An 8,768-nucleotide genomic window follows, 5' to 3' on the forward strand; every position below is an offset into this window, starting at 1 on the left:
CTTAACGCCGGCCTGCGGGCCTATAGCCAGCATATGCCAGAGCCCAAGGTTGGGCCCGAGGTTGAGCCCAAGTAACTCCGGTGGCTGGGAACAGGACACAGGGGAGTGGTGGAGCCAAGACTTTATAGAGGTTGTGACCTTGGGCAAATCACCTCTGCCTGTGGGTCTCAATTTCCCCATTTGTAAGAAACAGAGATGGTTGCAGAGCTCCTGCATAGAGAGACTCAGCAAACCTTCGCCACGTGGATGAATGAATTCAGATTCAGCCCTGAATTGAGGTCCCACTCTGCCACATGGCACCTGGGTGACTTGGACTTGCCAAGCCCATTTATAAAATGGGGTGCTGCCGGGAAAAGATAGAGGTGCTTATAAAAGCCCCACTGAGCGCCTGGCACAGGCGTGAGGACCTTTGAGCCCTGCCCCTCCCCCACTCTCTCGTGTCCCTTGCAGGGGTGTGGGAAGGGAAGGCACAGGGAAGGCGCAGGGCAGGCAGGGATTAGCCCTGGGTCCCCCTCCTGGGGCGGTCCTTTTAACCATGGTCTCCCCCGGGGATCAGCCCTGCCCCCTCCCAGGCCCCCGGCCAGGCCTGTGTTTGCTGTGGGGATCTGGGCTGGCCCCGGCCCCTGCCTTTCATTCCTGGGCAGCTTTTGCTTGCTTTCCGCCGCTGTGGGGCCAGGCGGCGGTTATGCCCGCTCCCCAGGAGCAGATGGGCCGCAGTGGGAAAGCACAGCGGCTGGCCCTAAGAGGATTGGCGGCCTTTCTTCCCACCCTTTGTGCCGCTCCCCGAGGCCGGACAACGCACAGACCACAAAGGCTGCTTGTTTGGCTGCCTCTGGGGGCATAGGGGTCACAGCTGACAGCAGCGCCCTTGGAGACGGCGGCACCCCAGTGAGTGGGAGAGCCCAGGAGCACCTGGAGCACCCAGGCTGGGGAAAGACGAGAAGTCCTGGGCTCCTCCCACTTTCCAGGATGTCACCCACAGAGTGCCTGGCTGAGAGCTTGAGGCCCAGAGAGGGCTATGATTTGGCCAAGTCACACAGCACGTTAGTGGCTGTCCAGGACTCACTCCCAGGGTCCCCAACATCCAGGAAGCTCTCCCATAATCTCAGAAATATGGTTTCTCTTCTCTGCCCGTTTATTCTACATGGCTGTGGGGACAGTGAGAATCTGAGAAGAGGAAGGTTGGGGCCAGTGGAAACTGGAGGAGCCTGGCAAGCTGAAGCCTTGGGACGTGGGAATGGCCCTGGCAGGGGCATCTGACGACATGGTTTGAGGCCAGGTGCCAAGTTAGAGGTGGAAGCTGGGACGAGGAGAAGGACGGGAATGATGTCACCCATGAGTTTATTAAAAACATTGTTGATTGAGGGCCTACTCTCCGGAGAGTATTGGGGAAAGAGAGAGAAAGGAGACCAAGTTCTGCCCTTGGGGGGCCCCCTGGGCGCTAGGGAGGCAGATTTGTGTGCTGCAAGCTCTTGACCGGGGTTTCTCAGCTGCCACTGTTGACATCTGGGGATAATAACTCCTTCTGTCTAGGTGTCCTGTACATTGCAGGATGTATGACAGCCGCCTTGGCCTCTACCACCAGATCTCAAGAGCACCCCCACCACTGTGACCTAAAAATATCTCCAGACCATTGTCAAATGTCCACTGAGGGGAGGGATCAAAATCATCCCATTGAGAACCATTGATCTAGACCGAAATCCTGGTCATCTGTTCATTCATTCAACACATGCTTTGTGAGCTGAGTGTAGGCTGAGCACTGTTTGTGAGCCTGGGGATTCAGCCATAGAGTTATGTGTGTCAAGTTCATGCCTGTTGCATTTGCCTCCTCAAACAGAGAGTGACTGATCCCGCGCAGGGATGATATGAGGACAGGGGTTACCAAGAAACTCCTGGAAGAGGTAACATTTGACCTAGACCTAGAAAGAAGTGTACTGGGACAAAGGACACGGGAAAGAGGACACTGTAGGCCCAACAGGAGAGAACGGACATCCTGGGTTCATTTCTCAGAGGCTCTCTGAGGGCCTGCTGCGTGCAGGGCACCTCTGGGGTACAGATGTCTAAGACAGGTCCCTTCACACATGCAAAGGGCTCAGGGCAGGCCAAGAAGGGTCTGCACCTTGTCTGGAGCCTACAGAGGGATCAGGAAGTGCTTGCTTGCCAGGGTAGGGGAGGCAGGAGACAAATCTTGAGGCTGAGCAGGTAGGAGCTAGGCAGGTGAGGGAGGGAGGGAGAGGAAACAAACAGCCTTAGAGCCCGATAGAGCCCACGGCTTTGGGGGAGCTTCAGGGAGACAGCTGGGGCAGGAGCACAGCTTTGACAGCAGATGGAAGAGACATGAGGCTGGAGTGGGAGGTGGGGAAAGGGACCCAGCTAAAGAGCCTGGACTTGATACTGGAGGTACTAGGGAGCCATGGAGGACATTTGAACAGAGGTATATTTTTTATTTTAGAAAAATCACTGAGGCTTGGGGGGAGCAGAAGAGACACAGGGGGTGGCAGAAGTTCAGGAATGTGATCAGGGTGTCAGTGCACATGGGGTGCAGGGAATGATCCCACAGACATTGGGGAGGTGAAGGTGTTACGGTACGGGCTTGAGTGTGGGGCTGAGGGAGCTGGAGGAGGCATGTGAGCAGATGACGTGTATCTGGCAACGCAGCCCTGAAACAAATGACCAGATTAGAAACGCCAGATAAAAGACAGAGTAGAGAAAGCTGTGTCTGTGAATCTCAGAATACAAATTATTTTTGAAACTTTGCTCTTATGCATCATCTTTAAATATTGATAACCCACATTTTCAAGGAGCTTAATGCTGTGTGCCAGCCGCTGTTCTAAACACTGCATATACATTAACTCATTATGTCCTCGAAATAAGCCTATGAGGTAGATACCTTATATACCATCTCCAGTTTTCAGATAAAGAAATTGAGTCACAGAGAGAAACAGCCAGTGGGTGATCGAGGTGGGATTTGAACTCAGTTTGGCTCCAGAGTCTGTCTGCTGTGCTATATTACCAACATGCAGAGTTTATCTAACATCTGCTTGCCTTTGGCTATATAAAAAGCCCTATAATCTTAAAAGTCAAAAAGCAGTGGCATTTTAGAGATTGTGGAGTTAGGATGTAACCTGGAAAATCGTCTTCTGGAATCGCTGGAAACCCTATCCCTAGGCAGTGACTACCGCCACCTGGTGGCAGCGTGCCCCAAGCTGAACCCTGACAAAGGCTAAACCCAGTTTCTTTCAGTACTCAATTTATGAAACTCCAGGCCAGGTGCTAAGGACTTACTAGTTAGTATAGGCAATACTATTATAAAAACGTGCCCTCTAATTTACAGGAAGAGGGAATAGAGGCCCCCATGCCCAGGCTACAGGATGTATGCTCTAAGGGACAGTCACTGTGGGTACTCAGGATGAGGTTGCTATGTCCTGTCCAGACTCTCTCATCAGTTCCCTAGACGACCAGCATTAGGCATTTCTGAAACAGCTGGTAGGAGCTAGGGATGGGGTGGGGTGTTACTCTGCAAACAAGGGCTGTACCCATGACCCCGACCTTCTAATCCCAGGGCTTAACTGACTTCATTAACTCCAGGGGGCTTGAGAGAGACACCCCCACCCCATCATTCTCTGATAAACCACACTCATAGAAGTCCCATTCCTGGGGGCTGTGCAGGAAACCTCCTGCCTGAAGGCTGGGGACTGGAGGTGATGACCCTTGGCTGTGAACCCTCTGGGGACTGGTAAAAGGGCAGGATCTGTCCCACCCCCTGCCTGCCAAGGGGCAGTGAGGGAGAAAACTGGGTGAAAGCAGAGCATGCTGGGTAGCCTGGCCAGGAGCTGAGCGGTCCAGCCGTCCACCCCCCACTGTGGTTGCCATGGCAACCGAGTAGGGGCAGGAGGAGGAGAAGAGAGACCACTGGCCCCTCAGACAATGTGAACCTATTCCAGGTCACTCTTGGCCTTACCCTGAGGGACTTGGGGCCAGAGCAATTCTGGGCTATTGGTACCCTGCAGCACTGGGACTTAGGGGAATATCCCTCCGCTCAGGCTGGGCCTGGGCCACAGGGTGGGGATTGTAGACAAGATCCTCTCCCTTGGAAAATCCCAGCTCCACCAGAGCCTCCTCCTTCCTGGAGTCCCAGATCTCCCAAGATGAAGTTCAGTTCATTTTCTGAGGACCCCTCCCCCACTGAGGAGCTTGACCTTCTGTTGGGAAGTGAGTGGTGGGCACAGGGAGGAGGCAGCAACCACTTTGGGGACAGGCCAAATATTTTATGAGTAATTTAATATCTGGAGCGCGAATCACTGAGCGGAGAACTCTCCAGCTGCCTGGAGCAAGGAGCTGGTCTGGTCCTCATAATGCAGGAGCGAGGGTGAGGGACTGACAGGGACGCACCCGGGGCCACAGGGAAGTTAACCCTTTACAGGCCCTGAGACAGAGCTGGGAAGGGGCAGGACCATGGTGCTCTGTTCCAGATCCTGAGCCACATGGTCTGGGTGGCTTGGGCACTTTGGCCCTGAGTGGGAGGGGCAGCCCACTGGAGAGCACTAGCTGTGAGATACAGGACCTGAGTTTGGCTCCTGCTAAATATGTGACCCTGGACTAGTGACTCCACCTGTCTGACTCTCCTTTCCTTATCCATGAAATGGGGATGGAAATAGTGACACTTATGTCACAGGTAAGAATTCAGGGACAATGAATACAAAGTACTCCGTGTAGTGTCAAGGACATGGCAGGCACTCAACTACAGGAGTTGCCCTCATGACTCTGATGCTGTGTGGACCTCACCACAGCCCTTCAAAGGTCCAGATGTCCATGGTGGGTGTTTCCCATCCCCAGCCACGTTGTGGACTCCTTCTCCCACCCTGGAGCTGGGGCCCTGGCAGACTTCTGTCCTGGCAGATTCATTGTGTCCTGTCTTCTGATATTTGCTTTAGCCTCCACTCAGGGAGGGGGTCCTGTCCACCCTGGTGACACGGAGGAACCTGGGCCTGGGGTCAGAATCTCAGCTCAACCCCATTCCAGCTGTGTGATACGGGTGGGCATTTCATCTCTCTGGGACTTCATTTCTTCATTTGTGAAACATGAGTAATAAGGCACCTTCCTGGTAAGGATGCCATTGCATAAACTGTAGCTCAGCAGGGAGGGCGCCAGCCACATACACAGGAGCTGGCGGGTTCGAACCCAGCCCCGGCTTGGCAAACAACAATAACAACTACAACCAAAAAATAGCCGGGCGTTGTGGTGGGAGCCTGTAGTCCCAGCTACTTGGGAGGCTGAGGCAAGAGAATCACTTAAGCTGAAAAGTTTTAGGTCAATGTGAGCTATGACACCATGGCACTCTACCAAGGGTGACATAGTGAGACTCTTTCAAACAAACAAACAAAAAAGACATATAAAGTTTTTAGAACAGAGCCAGGGACAAAGGAGGAGCTCAGTCCACGCTAGCTGCCATTTCTCCCTTCTTCTGTCATTAACAAGCAATTTGTGAAAAGTCCTGTCCGTTTTCCCCCTAGCCTGGGCCTGGGAGGCAGGCCTCCCATGCTGTCTTTGTCCGGGCTCCCGATGTAGCGTGATCAGCTCACTGCCTGCTCTGGGTTTATCTTTCAGCCTCCCTCTGTGGGGGACTCCAACAGCTTCAGGGGTTTCTCCTGCCATGGGATTCAGTCCTTTGCTAATTATAAAACCTCCCTTCTCCCCTCAACCTAGCCATTATTTCATTTCCTAGGAGAGATCTAGCTAAGGTGACCCTTGAGATCATCTGGTCCAATTTCCTCATTTTACAGATGGGGAAACTGAGACTCAAGAGAGGGAGTGGGCTTCCCAAGCCATAGGCTCAGGCCGGGACTTGAGCCCAGTCTTCTGACTCCAAGTCTAGTGCTCCCTCTCTACACTGGGCTTTGGTACTCAACAAGAGCTCAACCCCACTGGTAAGGACATGGAGACCCAGAGATGTGAGGGGACTGGCCCACAGTCCCACAGCCAGTGGGGTGTAGGACTCAACCCCAGGCCTGGGAGCTTCAGCATCTGAGCAAGCTCAATGCCCCTGTGCACCAAGGAGGGCCAGCCAAGACCTGGGCAGGCTGGTCTGTGGCCTCGTCACAGTGCTCTAAGCCAGGGCTTAGCTTCCCATTTTGCAGATGAGAAAACAGAGTCCCAGAGAGTGAAGTCACTTCCCTGGGGTCATACAGTGAGTCGGTGGATTCTGGGACCAATGCTCCTGAATCATTTTGCCTCCATGTACCTATTTTTAATGTTGTTTCACTGAGGAGCTCACAGTCTCTATTAGCTATGAATAGAGTATTTAGCTCAATTCTCCACAGTGTCCTGGTTGCAGTGAGCGTGTGCTCTGTGCAAGGCACTAACCTGGGTACCTTACAGATGTTACCTGTGTCTGCTTGATAGCCCATGAGCACATATAGTATTGCCCCCATTTTATAGATGAGGAAACTGAGCCTCTGCGTGGAAAAGTGACTCCGGGTCATCCAGCACGGTTGTGAGCACACCGGCAAACTATCCACTGGTCCCTTTTCCATTCTTACCCCCACACTCAAAGTCCTCACTTCCTGTACAGGCCACCACCACCACCACCAGAGTTCACTCTGTATAACCCTCCCATGGCCTAAGCCATAAAACAGAAGGAATGAAGACATATTTTTCAGGTTTCCTTTCCTGGAAACCAGCTGGGGCTGGGTCCTGGCGAAGTTGACGTTTATGTACTGTCTTTAATCACAGGAGCTGACGTATTTCAAACAAGGTCTGGAGACACCTTGTTAACAAGGGCCCAGCTGTCGCTCCTGTAGGTACCCGTGCCCAGAGGGAGTCTGCCCCAGAGGTGCTAGCTCAGAAACCAGAGTCTGCAGACAGGCTGTGGCACAGCCCAGACGCCCCAGCAGCAAGCCCAGCCGATACCCAGGTTTGCTCAGGTGGCTGAAACCCAGAATGGAGGGAGAAAGGAAAATTTGCCCCAAGGCGGGCCCAGGATTTTTCAGCTTGCAAATCCTTCTTGCCTCTTGCAGCTCACCAGAACCTTATAAGAACCAATAGTCTCACGTTACAGACGAGGCTGCTAACACTTGTTGAGGACCTATTGTGTGCCTGGGAGGGTGTGTAGGTCTTTATGAAAGCCACTGTTTACTGTGTGTCTACCATGTGCCAGGCAAGCATTTCAGACATTAGCTCACAACAAGAGCAGCCGATATAGGTCCATATTGCAGCCAAGGAAACCAAAGTTCAGAGTTGAGGGGACTTACTTGCCCAGGTCACCCAGCGAGAAAGTGGCAAAGCAGGAAGGAAGTTGGTGGGGCTCTAGGGAGAAGCTGATGAGGGAACACCACATCCAGTTAGCCCAGCGCCAGCGCGTCGCAGCTATCCGTACACATACTCTGCTTCTGCGCCTTCTTTCTGCTGGTTGGCTTGTTTATATCCTCCCTCGCTCCACAGATGCCGGAAGGCAGCTTATAGGGATAAATATGTGACAAGATACATAAATGAAAAGAATCTGTGAAAGCAACGTCACGATGCTCTGCTAAGTTTCTCCCTGCCTGCCTTTGTTTCCTTCAAAATGCCAAGCCCTCCCTTGGAAATCATCCCAAGGGCCTAGGAAACATGAATACATGCCTGATCTTCCCAGGCAGGACAGAATGTCGAAATTCCTTCCATCTTGCCTTTCTTTCTTCCATTCGACAGCTATTTACGGGGCATGTATTATGTATACGCATATCCATCTCCAGGCTCTGTACTCTCTGGACTAAGAAAGATTCATCGATCAATGAATTAATAACCAACATAGCCATGCAATCATTCATAAATCTGATGAATGTGAATCTTCCAGGCTCTCTGGGCTGTGAAATGTCAGCTGCTGGCCTCCTTTGTCCCCTCCTGGGTCCTGGTTGTTTTCTGGGTAGTTGAGGATTCTGTTTAAGTGAAGTGTCATCAGGGAATGTGGCTGCTGCTTCCTCATTGGTTGGTGAAACCCTGTGATCATTCTTTACCCTTTTTCTGTGGATATTGATAGGGTGGACCTCCCACTTCCTCATCAGTAAACTCAGGATGGGCCTGAGAATCTGTTTCTGTCACAAGCTCCCCAGGTGAGTCCAAGGCAGCTGATCAAGTTCAACCTCCTTCTGTGGAGCAGCCTGAAGCTCAGAAAGGAATAGTGACTTGTCTGAAGTCACACAGTAAGTCAGGTTCTGAGGCCGGCTTAGAACTGGGAGTTGGTGACTTCCCATCCAGGGTGATTCCTGCTCTGCCAGGTCCCCTCGCTGTGGGTGTCCCTCCCTAAGTGGACCCCACGGGATTTTTTGAACAAACACCCTCTTTTCTCCTGCATCTGGTCAGCAGGGTTGTCTGTGAGAATGCCTCCTGGCTGGGCAAAAATAAACGCAGCTCGCAGCTTGCTCCAAAATGAGGGTGTGTGTGTGTGTGTTGGGTGTGGGGTTTAAGGCAGGGCACCTGGTGCCCCACTGCCAGCAGGAGACCAGAAAGGCAAGGATGCAGAGGAGAGACGGGAGGGAGACCAGGGTGCTTAGCTTGGGGGAAATATCATTTCCTTTGCCTGCCCCTGAACTCCCTGGTCCCCACCATCAAAACATAATCACAGTGACCACAATAGCAATGGTACCAGGTTAATTACCCAGCACTTGCTGTCTGCCAGGCCCCGTGCTAACCACTGCCCAGGGATGAGAGAATTCAGCTCCACGGCAGATCAAAATGCCGACCCGCTGCTCCTGACGCAGGCTATTCCAAGTGCGGTCCCAGCTCAGCTACAT

The sequence above is a fragment of the Otolemur garnettii genome, unplaced genomic scaffold, assembly GCF_000181295.1.
Source record: "Otolemur garnettii isolate 467f Iridium unplaced genomic scaffold, OtoGar3 scaffold00009, whole genome shotgun sequence".
NCBI lineage: Eukaryota > Metazoa > Chordata > Mammalia > Primates > Galagidae > Otolemur > Otolemur garnettii.